At 38.6% G+C, this 12538-nt stretch overlaps 1 protein-coding gene across 5 annotated transcripts in view; it reads left to right on the top strand.

Annotated features, from left to right (window-relative positions):
• The first annotated feature begins 9768 nt into the window (after nucleotides 1-9768).
• Nucleotides 9769-12538, top strand: part of SMPX (small muscle protein X-linked) — a 42379-nt gene continuing 39609 nt past the window's right edge. For 4 of the 5 annotated variants that reach the window (XM_041399977.1, XM_041399979.1, XM_041399980.1 and 1 more), the window contains exon 1: nucleotides 9769-9910. The gene's annotated coding sequence lies outside the window, so the exon portion shown is untranslated. Of the gene's footprint in view, nucleotides 9931-12538 lie in introns of all 5 variants that reach the window. The other variant, XM_041399976.1, reaches the window with a different exon arrangement.

Genomic DNA, 12538 nt, shown 5'->3' with positions numbered 1-12538 from the left:
CGAGAGAAAGCAGCCCTGGGCAGCCTCTCGGCATTGGCATTTGTGGGTGCACAGCAGGAACTGATGCCAGTGGTGCATGCTGGCTTTCACTTGTTCTGTTTGCTCAATTCCTTTGCCTTTCGTCTCAGCTCGGGGCTTATCTGCCCCTTGCGTTTAGATTTTCCAGCATTCCAACAACCCCTCGTTCTGATGGAAGCCCTCTATGTTGACTGATGCCTTTTGAGAAGGTTGGAAAGAACTTCATTTGGACATAGAAGCTGAAGAATTACAGGAAGTGTATCCATCCCTGTATGCAACCGAATTATGTTGACTGATGCCTTTTGAGAAGGTTGGAAAGAACTTCATTTGGACATAGAAGCTGAAGAATACACTGAGGAAGTGTATCCAGCCCTGCATGCAACCGAATCTGAGTTTGTGCACTGACATAGATGACTTCCCCAGCATCTAAAAGGACTTATAAACAGTAACAGAATATTGGGATCTGATAATTTTTTTTTTCTGCGCTGCTTCCCAGTCTAACAGATTTATCAAATAATTGAGAAATTATGCAAATATGGTTTATTCTACACCTTACTGGTTGAAAACTCAAGTTGTTCCATAGACCAACATGAGTTTAATATAAGTATACAGACTATAAATGAGTGGTGATCTTCAGAAGCAGTGGAGCGAAATTGTATTCAGTTGAGAAACACAAGTACTTTTTCTCAACTGTAAACATTTGAGAACACAAGTACTTTTCCTAGTGTCATATCCTCACTGAAATAAAGCAAACTAAAATTGACGTGTTTAAATAAACCAGCTGGTGACCAGGTTTCGTAACATTATTGTATTTTTGCTTCCTCATTCAGTTAAGTGTACCACAAAAATTCAGACTTGAATTTTTTATTAAGTTTTCATAGAAATTGGAAGTGCAACTAAAAAAGGAATGAAAATAAAATACACAGCCTGTATTTTACTGCTGGAAAGTTTATCTCAAGAAAAGAAACAGAAATAAGAATTTTCTAAAATGCAGAAGACGGATGAACAGTTCCATCAGTTCTGAGTGAACTGCCAGCCCCAGTTCTGTCTTGGGTAACTTGAGCAGGTGTTTTGCCCATGGCAGAGAGGCAAAGTTTATCCCTGTTCCCATGGAGTTAAATTGTTGTGGACTGTGACGTGTTACACAGAGTGGTTGCGTTTTAAAAGTAAAGGTATTCAGGATTAAAGATTTCCACTTTAGAATGGTTCAGGAACAGTTAGCACAGATTCTGATACACATTCTCCCCCTGTTTGGTTTTACTTAGAGCTGGTATGAAGCTGAAGCAGTGGCCAGAGGGAGTGCCCTGCAGCCACCATGTGAGTGCACAGTGTCCCCACGCTGTTCCAGAACAGTTCAGCTGTCACAGTGTCAGGAGTCACAGCTGAGGGGTGCATCAGGGGAGGGCATGGCTGGACCTCAACAGGGCAAGTATCGAAGAGTGTTGGAAAAGGTTAAACATCAATCATCACACAAGAGTATCTAAGTTCATGCAAAAAGCTTAGATAGGAAAAAAATTCTCTCATAAACAATGCTACTGATTAAATATAATTTATCAAGTAAATACCAAATAGAATCTGTTAATAATACAGTAATTAAGATACTATCAAGTTCAGTTAGTGATTTAATATCATAGGCATCTTTTTCTAGACATGGTAAATGTGTTTATCTTGAGATTAATTAACAATATGTCTAATAATTAATCTCTTCAACTTTGATCTATTATTGAAGTAGATATGTGATTATTCAGATATTTCCATAGGAGACATGTCGCATAATAAAAAGTAAAACTAGCCTCAACAGCACTATCAAAAACTCTTTAAGTTATAGGGCTTTGCAGGGCTTCAGGGAAATTGTACCAATTGCAGTTCATCACAAGCTCAGACCTAAAATCAGCTAAGATGTTGATTTTGCAGTTCATCACAAGCTCAGACCTAAAATGTTGATTTTATCAAGGAGAGGTTGTGAATTTTACCAGTTTGAAGATACTACAATCAGAACATGAATTGATTGGATAAGTGTTTGAGCCTCAGGGAAAGAAAATGGGGTTTTAAATACATTCTGAGTAGTCTGCATCTCTAGATTGTTTGGCATAGAGATGAGCTAAGGGCAGGAAAGAGCTGCTGGGATGAAATGTGATTCTGCAAGTGTTTATGTGCCACTGTAACTTAAAGGGAAGGGGTGCTTTCCCAGAGTACAGGAATGTTTCCAGAGTGAGCCTCCAAGCCTACCTGAGAATTCAAAGTACAGACTAGAATGCATGAAAGAAGAAATGGGTGGGAAAAGATGAAATAGATGGTCCATTTAGCACTTCTGCAGGTTAGGAGATTGCTTCTGGAGGAAATAAAGAGATCAGAATAAAGAAGAAATCTGAGACACAGGAGGAGACATACAGAGACTGGCACAATACAGAGATGTGTGTAGCATTGGTTGTGAAAGTATGAAGGAAAAATATGTTTTCATTACCTTACTACTGTTATTATATAAAAAAAATCTCAAGACAGGGAGAAATTCAGGTAGTGGGAATTACGGAGATAGGTATATGTGTGATATTCTGAACTGAAATCCAAACAAGAAAATAAAAAATGCCCTTTCATCTTTTCTCTTTTTAAAACAGATAATAGCAGAATGTTTCACTGTTTTATTGGTTTGGGTGTTTTTGTGGTCCAATTACAGTGTAAAACAGTCTTGCTTTATTTAAATAGAAATGAGGTCAAAATAATCTGTTAAGGTTCAGGATTTGTTTGCAGTATTTAACCTGGTTACCAAAAATACTTGCTGGAATGGTGGGATTTTGATTCTTAAAACAAATGAAATTTGTTCTCAAGTCACTATTCACATGAAAACATAGGTAAAGCACAAGTCTTCCTAGAAATATGCCTTTACTTGATTAGTATGCAAAAAACAATAGTTGTACATGCTTTTTCACCGGTTGTCTCACAGTGTTGATCTATGGCAAAACAAATGATAATTTTTTCTTATTTTCTGTCAGTTTTCAGCATTTACCCAGCTGTGGTAACTCTGTTAGGCAAATCTCAGATGGAATTACATCTAAGAGAGGGTCCTCCAAAGCTGTTGCATTCCAAGGAGAAATAAGTATCAAAGAAAAGCAAAGGAAGTGGAGGAACTTGAGAGATGTGGCTTGAATCTTATTCTAGAATAAAGTTCCATAAAAATATTAGTTTCAGGCTTATGCTACCCATTTTTAGATTATAGTCTTGCTTGCATCCTCTGTAAAAGTTTAGAAGTTATACATGAGGAAAATCTACTGGAGAACAGCTATTCAGCATTAGCTCTTATGTTGGGAGCCCTTTATCACTTGAAAAGTCTACTCATTAAAGTGAGCTTACCTAAATTACAGGAAATAAAGAACTTAGTCTGAGAAGGAGGAGACCATAAAAGGGCATAATATAAAAAAATTGTTTCAAGGTTTGAGGGATTATTTTTGATTTAAATTACCTGCAAAGTCCCTATGGACACAGTCCCCTATTCTACTGCAGAATGCAAAATAAATTGAATAGTTTCAGTCTAACAGGTATTATTTCATGCCTACTGTAACCTGAAATAAATGCACATGATAGCATTAGACCTATCAACTTTCAACCTCAAAACCTGTAGGGCTGCCTTAAACCTAGGGAAGGGAAAGAGAAAGAAGCACCCTCAGCATAAGCAAGTCAGAGTGAGGTAACAGTTTGAGACAAAGTAGCCTGTAGCTATCATTTCATAGGCTGCATTTCTCTTCATAGAAACATAAATTGGGTTGGGTTGGGTTGGGAGGGGCCTTAAAACCATCTATTTCCAGTCCCCGACCATGGGCAGGCACACCTTGCTCTACACCAGGCTGCTCAGGGCCCCATCCAGTCTGGATTAATCTGCATGTGTGATACTTGGCCGTTCTGAACAACAGGAATGAACCAGTGAGGGTATCCCAGAACTGTTCACTGGGACTGCTCAGATGGCTGAAGCAGCTCCTGAATTGCTTCATCATGCAGCACAGCACTCAAGTTAAACCAGTACTGGCTTTGTTCTACCTCAAGGACAGAGGGGAGCAGCTTTGTGATTACATAGCACTGCACACAGTGGATAAACTAATTTTAACTGGTGTCCCAGTACTACAAATCCACTCTGCCCCTTGTCAGCCAGAGCACCTGTGAACTACCCATGACAAAACTGTGGGTTTGCCTTACACAGACCAGGCAAGGAGTGTTAGGAGCCTAAGATAAGAGCATTTCCTTTCTTACTAATAAAATAAATAGTTTGAGAGCTGGCTGCAATAAAACAGGGAACATCTTCATGGATACTCTAGTAAGAGTATAGTCAGTACCTCACCAATAGCTGGTGGGCACAGGAAACACAGAGCAGACTGCTCTTTTCGAAAGTAGTTTCCAAGACAAATGATTTTCAAGTGTCACTTTTAGCTCTAGATCTTGAGAACTGAACTGTACTTTAAAGAGCTGGTGTTGCACAGCCAGAGGAGATGGAACGATACTGCCTGTCCACAACTCTAATTCATATGGGTGTAAAGTAAGATTTTAAAAACTACTTTGTGTAATTTCCTGAGAAACACTTTTTGATCCTGGAGATTTGATATTGTATTGGAAAACATCATTGCCCAATGGAGCAGCTGGTTTCTCTGCCAACACTGAATTCTTTTGGCAATTTCTCTCTGAAATTGCAATATTTGTATGGCAGGAGGCCACAGGTAATTGAAAAATGTTTCTGTAGCAGATTTGATTCAATAAAAATAAGGTTTAATAGAGATCATGCTTGACTACTTCATAATAGCATGACTACTACATTTATTCATATCTTCACCATGGAAAGCATTCATTCTTAATGGCTCTAGTTTTTCAGAACATTGGAGGTGTGACAAGGTAAGGATTTTTTCCTTATGACTCTTGAGAACTAAGCTTAATGTCCTGATATTGATTCAAACTTTAAAAATCTTCACACCCATGATTTAACTATCTTCATCTTTTATTTTCTGTCCAACAGGTACAAATCAAAGATAGCAACTGATAAATCACATATAATTCAGCAGGTTGGTGCAGTTGTACTTGAGTTTGGTAACTTTTTGTCTAAAGGCATTAATTTATTTATACTGTCCTTGAAATTCTGCTTCCTCCAGCCCATTTCCTCATCTTACTTGTTCTGGGTGAATCTTTCTACCAGAGAGATTTTTAATGTCTCAAACATGTATTTCTTTCCTCTCAATATGCCATTCAGGTGAGAAATCAGCAGAATTTAGTCATTGTTCTCTTTGTTAGACTTCAGATGATTGCACTCACAGTGGGACCACAGCTGCAATTTTTTTGTCATGCTTTATCACAACACATAAATAAGGCACTTTCTGTGGTGCTGAGTCCCCAAGTCCTTTGGTATACCTGTACCTGGTTCTCGTATATACCTCTGTGCTGAGTCAACAGCAAAATTCCCTGCTGCAGTCAGGTATGGTCTTAATCTAGATTAGACAAGATCTAATAGTGCACAGCTGATATGATCAGCTGCTGGGGATGGGCATCGTTAAATAAGTGCGTGATGGGATTGAAAAATACAGTAGATGCTTACTTGAATTATCCTGATTGTGAAAACAATTAGTAGTCTCTGTTGAAAGTTTCAACAGTGATTTAGTCAGTTCCTCTTTTGTCAAAATCACTTGCTGAGAACAGTATCTGATGGTGCAGTATCATGTTTTTTTGTTTTTTTTCCAAATAATTCTGAATCATGACAGTAGACAGGATGTTTACAAAAATCAGCATATAATTTAAATTTCATATTCAAAATCTGACATTAGCCTTGCTCTTTCTTATGCTACCAGCTTTGCCAGATATACTGGTTAAAATTTACCAGGAGAAAAGTGGAAACAAACTTGTTGCTTGTACATCATCATCATCATCATCATCATCATCCTCATCATCATCTTTCAGTTACCAAAAACATTTGGATAACTAGAAATTTTACACAATACCAAGAAACAGAGAATATGGCTTTTGGGTAATAGTGGTCAAAGTTATGATGTTCTAGAATTCGTATGGGTTGTATTAATAAGGCAGTTTTCAGAACTTAATACAAATTCATAGATGATGCTAACAACACTATTAATGATGCTGTAACTCTGAAATTCAGAACAAGGTCACTGCGAGCCTTTAATGAGATCATCTCCTTAATACAAGACTAATTATTTCTCTATGGAGCAGTCTGTGATAATAATCATCATGCTTTTCTATGGAAAAGAAAGAGAATATGCAGGAGTTGAATTAATATTTAGTAGCCCAGAAATGCCACAGAAACAAAATCAGCTAATTTAGATATGTTTTATATTGATTTCCTGCCTTCTAGATAACAGCAAACGTTCTTGCATGCTATTTTATGTCATTCATTATTTAAATAACTTGATGTTATTGTTGTTGGCATAACTATACAAGTAGAAATTCAAAAACAAGTGCTTGATTTTTTTCCTTGATATTAAGAAATAGAGATTGGGCAAAATGGGAAGACATGTACAACCAGTAGATGATACTTCCTCAAACAATATTTTTTCTGACAAAATCACTGAGGTTTGATACTCTTTCTGTAATCTATGATTCAAAGTTGCTTTCTGTTAAAATCAAGCATAGGAATTATTTGTGATGCCAGGTAAAATTGATAGCTCCATGTAGTTTAAATTTCTGTAGTTCTGTCTGACCGCATGTGGCTGGGTACCATTTCATCAAGTCTATGTGCCATGTCATTATTACATGGATGCATCTTTACTAAGAGGAAAGAGCCCAAAAATAAAAATAAAACCTGAGTGACTTACAAAATGGATGGTGAGTCTGGGGTTTTTTTTCAGGATCCTCTGCATAGATGATGCTAACAACACTATTAATGATGCTGTAACTCTGAAATTCAGAACAAGGTCGCTGCGAGCCTTTAATGAGACCATCTCCTTAATCTGTCTCATAGCAGGTTTCTTATTTTTACATCTTGACCAGGAATTTCGGTGTGTTGACTGAGGAGAATAGTTATACTAGTTCCACTGCAACTTTAGTTTGCATATGCTTCATAAAAAAATCAAATTAATGTAAAGACAGGAATTAGTTAGCCAAATACGTAATATCATGGGCCCACTATTCTTCCCTGGTAATAAACTGTAATTTATGGAGCAAAGATTAAGACAGAGAAGCAAAGTTTTTCCTTTCTAAAGATCTATAATATGTTGCTACTGCATGGTAATTTAAAGCAAAGCTCCAGAAGTGTATTTTTTAACTTTTTACTTTGAAGAAGTCTTATTTCAAGTGAGCTGAAGTTGTGATTTCTTATGTGTGGACTTGCATTTTCAACTGTATTATTCTGTTTGCATTACACTGAAACATTGTGGACTACAATAGAAAAATAAGTTCTTTTGGCACGCTCAGGAAGTTTTATCTGTACTCCTGAGGTTTCTCAAAAAGCAAAACATTTACGTAAATGTATTAAGTAGTGACAGCTTTAAAAAACAGTTCTGACATTATGCAGTGAAATATCTCAGTGGAGAAGTAAGACACATACACATTTCTGTTAACCATCAACTTCACTTTCAAAACTAGTTGTGCCAGGAAGCATATTAATTAGACAAGCTTCTAGCAATGCCACAAAAGTCTATTTTTAACTATATTGGGATTTTACACTTCAAATAAATGCATTTCTACTATATCTTTTGGATTTTTATACACAAGACATAATTTTATGCCGTGTGTCAATGTACAGGGCCCTAACTTGCCAGACACTGAATCCATCATGTGAAATGCACATATGTCTCCTTATTTACTTACTAATTCATCTGCTGCATGCATTTACCAGATGACTCTGCAAGTCATGGGGCTATGCATCCCAGAGGTTATTCAAAGGCAATGATATGCTGCAAAATTATGTTGAGTTATTATTTTTCCCTTCAAAATCTACTCAGATCTGCATTTTCTGATATTAGTTATAAGATTTAAGTTTGCTCCTTTTATCCTCACAATTTAATACAGTTCAGGTGTAGTGATAGTTACAGGGTTTTAGGTAGGTGACAGACTCTTTTCTCGTTTACACATCACTAAGAATACTAAATTATTTGTCACTGCTATGAAAATTTGAAGGGAATAGTGTTGAGCTGATATTTCTTAGGCATATTTGCAAGATTAAGAGATTATAAAATCTAAACAGTGGCCCACCTTTGCTTAATTAATGACACATGGAAGAAAGAACTGTGTATTCAAGAACTAGTTTGTAATATTACTATTGTAATATAAATTGAAATAAGTTAATGTACAGGATCATGTTACAAAAAAAATATTGCCTCTTCCATTGCCTTCTGGTACTTTTGTTTTAACTATGAACCTTCTGAAGGAGGTATGTAAAGTCACTTAGTCTGGCTTGTTTTAATGTGCTCTCAACGACCTGGAAGGCAGGGCCTTCAACTGACTGCAGACTGCTCTGTTCTAGCCAAAGAACAGCTTTGTGAGCCCTCTTGGGAACTCCACCACGTTTCAAGCATAGTAGTCCTCTCATGCCTCAAAATATTTGGCAGCAGGCATAATCAGCCTATCTGAGGAACAGAGGTCTCCTTGGAAGGAGCTGATGGCTATGTGTACGTCCATCAGTCCTGGCCTACACAAATGCACGTCCTGGTTGCGTGCCTGCTTCTGTGTTGTCCATCTTCTCGTGGCTGCTTGGGAAGGGGGTGGCTGTAGGTAGTCAGCAATCTCCCAGAGCAAGTCATCAGCTTTATCAACTTCCAGATGACATCATTTTTGGGAAAGACGACAGTGGAGAGTGAGTCACAGGCTTAATGAAGCAGCCTGCTTGGTCACCTTTCTCTTTGAGATGCTTGAAATTAAAAGGGTCATTGGTCAAATGAGTTAAACTCAAAGGAAATCCTTGACAGTTATTGCCCATAATGATGCTGCCTTTGTCACCATTACTCTTATGGAGCCACTGGAGATCAGGTACAACAGAGGAGTGAGGAAGAGGGAAATTCATTCTTGTGAAGATGCACAGATGACAAGGAATTTGCGCTTCTGCAAGTGGAAACCTGAGGATATGCCCCACACACAACTTGTTGTGAGATCTCCATCAGTAGCCCTCACTAAGACAATACTCCAGCCAGCATGAGCAAAATTATGTAATGTTTTACTTCCCTCCTGAGCTATAACAACTCTCCGTCTCTTTCTCTCTCTCTCTCTCTCACACACACACACACACACTCCTCCTTTGGCTTTTCTTCATCCCCATGCCTGCAGGCTCAGCAGCTGGTCCCTCTGTCCCTGCACGCTCAGGAGCCCTCCCTGGTGAGCAGGGCTGTCCTCAGGGGGGAAAGCTCTGCTGACACCCCAGGGCAGCTGCTGGCTGAGTTTGCTCCCAAAGCAGCAGCAATATGGCCACGTTGGCGTGACCTCCCCTAGATAGTTCCTCTGAGGTGATTTCTTCATAATTACGTCTCCATAATTATTTCCTTCTCCGGTGTGGCATAGGGAGGCACACACTGCCCCAAATGCCATGGGAGGAGTTCTGTGTTACCTGCTACCACTGTATGCCTGGCACTTGGGAAAAGCCTGGAATGACAGAGAGAGGGAGGGCAGAAAAAGGACCTAAAGGTGTGTTCCTTCAACACCTCCTGCTTGACAGTTGAGCCCTGCTTTTACCATGGTCAAGTGTCACAGGGGACCAAGTTACAGGGTGAATCAAACTCTATATTTAGGAAGAACAACTGGAAGCTATGACAGGAATTCCCTTTTACACTTCACTTCTCTGCTGAGTCCCACTCCAGCCTGGAGCAGCACTCAGTGCCGTCCAGGCTGAAAGCATCGGAGCTATTTCAGACACATTAAAAGGGTCACAGTCAATACCTCAGCTGGTAGAAGAAGGTACCTCTTTCAGCATCAAAAGGAGGTGTGCACACTCACTTGACGGTTTGGAACTTTTTTTTATATAAGTAAATAAGTTAGCTAATCTTGAAGGGGTCAATTAAAATCTTGAAAGACCCTCATGAAAACTCTTTAGGAATTGCTGTGAGTTTGCTACAGTAGTTGTGGTTTTCTGCCTATTTTAATGTCTCATGCAGTGTATCAGAGTATACAGAGCAGATCACTATTGCTTCATAGTCTGTGGGGATCTAAAAATTGAAAATAAAAAGTCACTTGAATACCTCATGACTCATAAGAATTGTGTATGAGTTTGAATATTGTCATACATAGGCAGAAGGTTATTGTTTTCTGTATGCTTATTATAATTAGTGAAATATTACATTATGGTTTTGATGCAAGAGAGGTTTCTTTCACTAAGTTTAACAGGCAACTGCAACGAAGATTATTGTGTATTAGGGAAAAGTGACCACATTTGCCTAGAGCTTGTAGTAAGTTTTCATGTAACAGGCTGAAAGCTGCAGGGTAGGGGTTTCTCTTCTTTCATTGTACTGGTTAGGTCTCACAGTTGTGTAGTTCCTGTCAAAGTTTTTTAATAAGATAATACACTGCAGTTCTGTCTCCAAAATGCCCGTTGTTCTTGACGCTGTGCATGCAGTGGGGGGAGAGGACAGCTTCCAGCTGGGGCAGGGGGAGGGCTCTTGCTGTTGTCTGTGTGCTACTGTACATCTCTTGTGTGCATTACAAAAGATGGCATTATGATATCTCATCGTGTTTAAAGCAAATTGAATAAATCAGCTTATTATCTTGCTCCAGCCCTGTCAGAAATTATTTTTAGCAGAGAGACAGAAGATAGGTTCCTTTGTTTTACAAAGTTTCACTTCAAAACACTCATTTATTTCACTGCAGTAGTCCTATATTTCACAAGTAGTCCTGCTCGTGAGTACTTTCACTGCAAAGAGGGAATTTGCAAGGGAAGGCTGCCATAAACCAGCTTCAAATTGAACTAGCGTTGCCACTGCTTTCTAAGTTTGGCTCAGCATGCAGCCCATAAAAGGTAAAAGGTAAGGTGTGGGGAGGCCAAAAAGACGCCAGGGAATACAGGCTGCGTGTCTGCATTTCTCTGCCTGCTAGAGATGTGAAATCCTGCTGTGGAAATGAGGGTGAAGTGGGATTTTTTCAAGTCTTCAGAGCTGATTGGAATACCAGAAATAACTTAATACAATCAGTGCAGCACTCTTGACTCACTCTGTCTGAGACACATGGTGAAAGAACAAAGGAATTGATAGAAATTAACTTATCACTTCTGTAATGGATGCTTCTGTAATCTAAGGTTTATTTTCCTGTGATTGATGGTCAGCATTGCTCTGTAAGGAAATTCAGGGAAGGGAGGGAAGGGGAAAGAGCCAGAGATCTATTTTTACTCAGTAGTGTGCTGTTGTCCTGATTTCTCTGGCGGTAATGAGGACAGCACGGTCTGCTAGGAAAATCACCTCCTCCAAAAGCAGTCCTACACAATTGTATCATGCAGCCCTCTTTAGGAACCGGTGTCTGATTGCAGTAATTTCCAACACTGGCTGCCTGTGAACCCAGAGCAGCTCGCTGAGGAACACTAATGCTGTGCTTGTTTCATAGCTGAGGTTCAGGGTAAATCCTTGCCATTTATCTCTAAGTGGCCCAAGAGGTGTGTATGGGTGTTTTTCCAATGCACAGGCATGCAAGATGAAATACATCTTAGCAAGAATTTCTTTGTGACAGTGTTTGGGAAGTAGGTCCACTGTGTTTCAAAGTATTTAATGTTATTTAAACATTTTTAAATATGCTTTTTTCCCCATTTTTCATTCTGATTAGAAAGATGAGAATTTGATTAAAAAATTAATTAAACAATCTGTATTATGACTCCTGTCTTCCCAGTCAGTTGGGGAATTGTTTTGTGTTTATTTTGGAATACAGTCACTGATCAACGGAACAGTTATTTAGACGCCTAATAAAGATTTTCAAAAATAAAGGAGGTAGAGTATAGTAAATCCTGTTGTGGTTTTGAAATGTGTTTGAATTTTGTCATGAATGTCAGTGGCTGAGATTGCATCCCCTAAAGTGAATTCTGAAGTTTTTAAAACTCCCTCTCATTTGCAGATTGTATATATAAAACCACAATATAAAGCTCATTAAAAGAATGCTGGTTTTATTTTGCATAGTGGGATTTTTTTCTGATTTATTAATTTAGTGGAAGCAATTTAAACCCAAACAATTTATGAACATGATTGTCCTCTGACTGAATGCTGTGTTGGTTTCGACACCACTTTTTGCAGCTGAGAGTGTGACCAGAGGGAGACCTCTAATGGCAGGTCATTTGTGTTTTTAATTCTGCTCAGCATTGTACACAGATTTAAAACTGATGTGAGAATATGCAGGAGGAAGTCTTCTAGTCAGCCCCAGCAGTACAATTTCAGGCTGATATTGCTGATATTCCAAGATGAAGCCAACCTACAATTCATCTGTATGGTTTTTTGGGGACTGCCTCATGTGGCAGTTATACTCTTTGAGGTACCCAAGTCTTCACACACTTTTAATTTCTCAGTGTATTTCTGCTATTCTCTCCTATGTCATTTATTTCTGTTCTTATTACTTCCCTTCCTATCTAAAATTAAATACA

This window comes from Onychostruthus taczanowskii, unplaced genomic scaffold, assembly GCF_017590055.1.
Source record: "Onychostruthus taczanowskii isolate IOZ18803 unplaced genomic scaffold, ASM1759005v1 scaffold17, whole genome shotgun sequence".
NCBI lineage: Eukaryota > Metazoa > Chordata > Aves > Passeriformes > Passeridae > Onychostruthus > Onychostruthus taczanowskii.
Note: the sequence above shows the minus strand (reverse complement) of the source record. Positions and strands in the feature narration are given on the sequence as shown.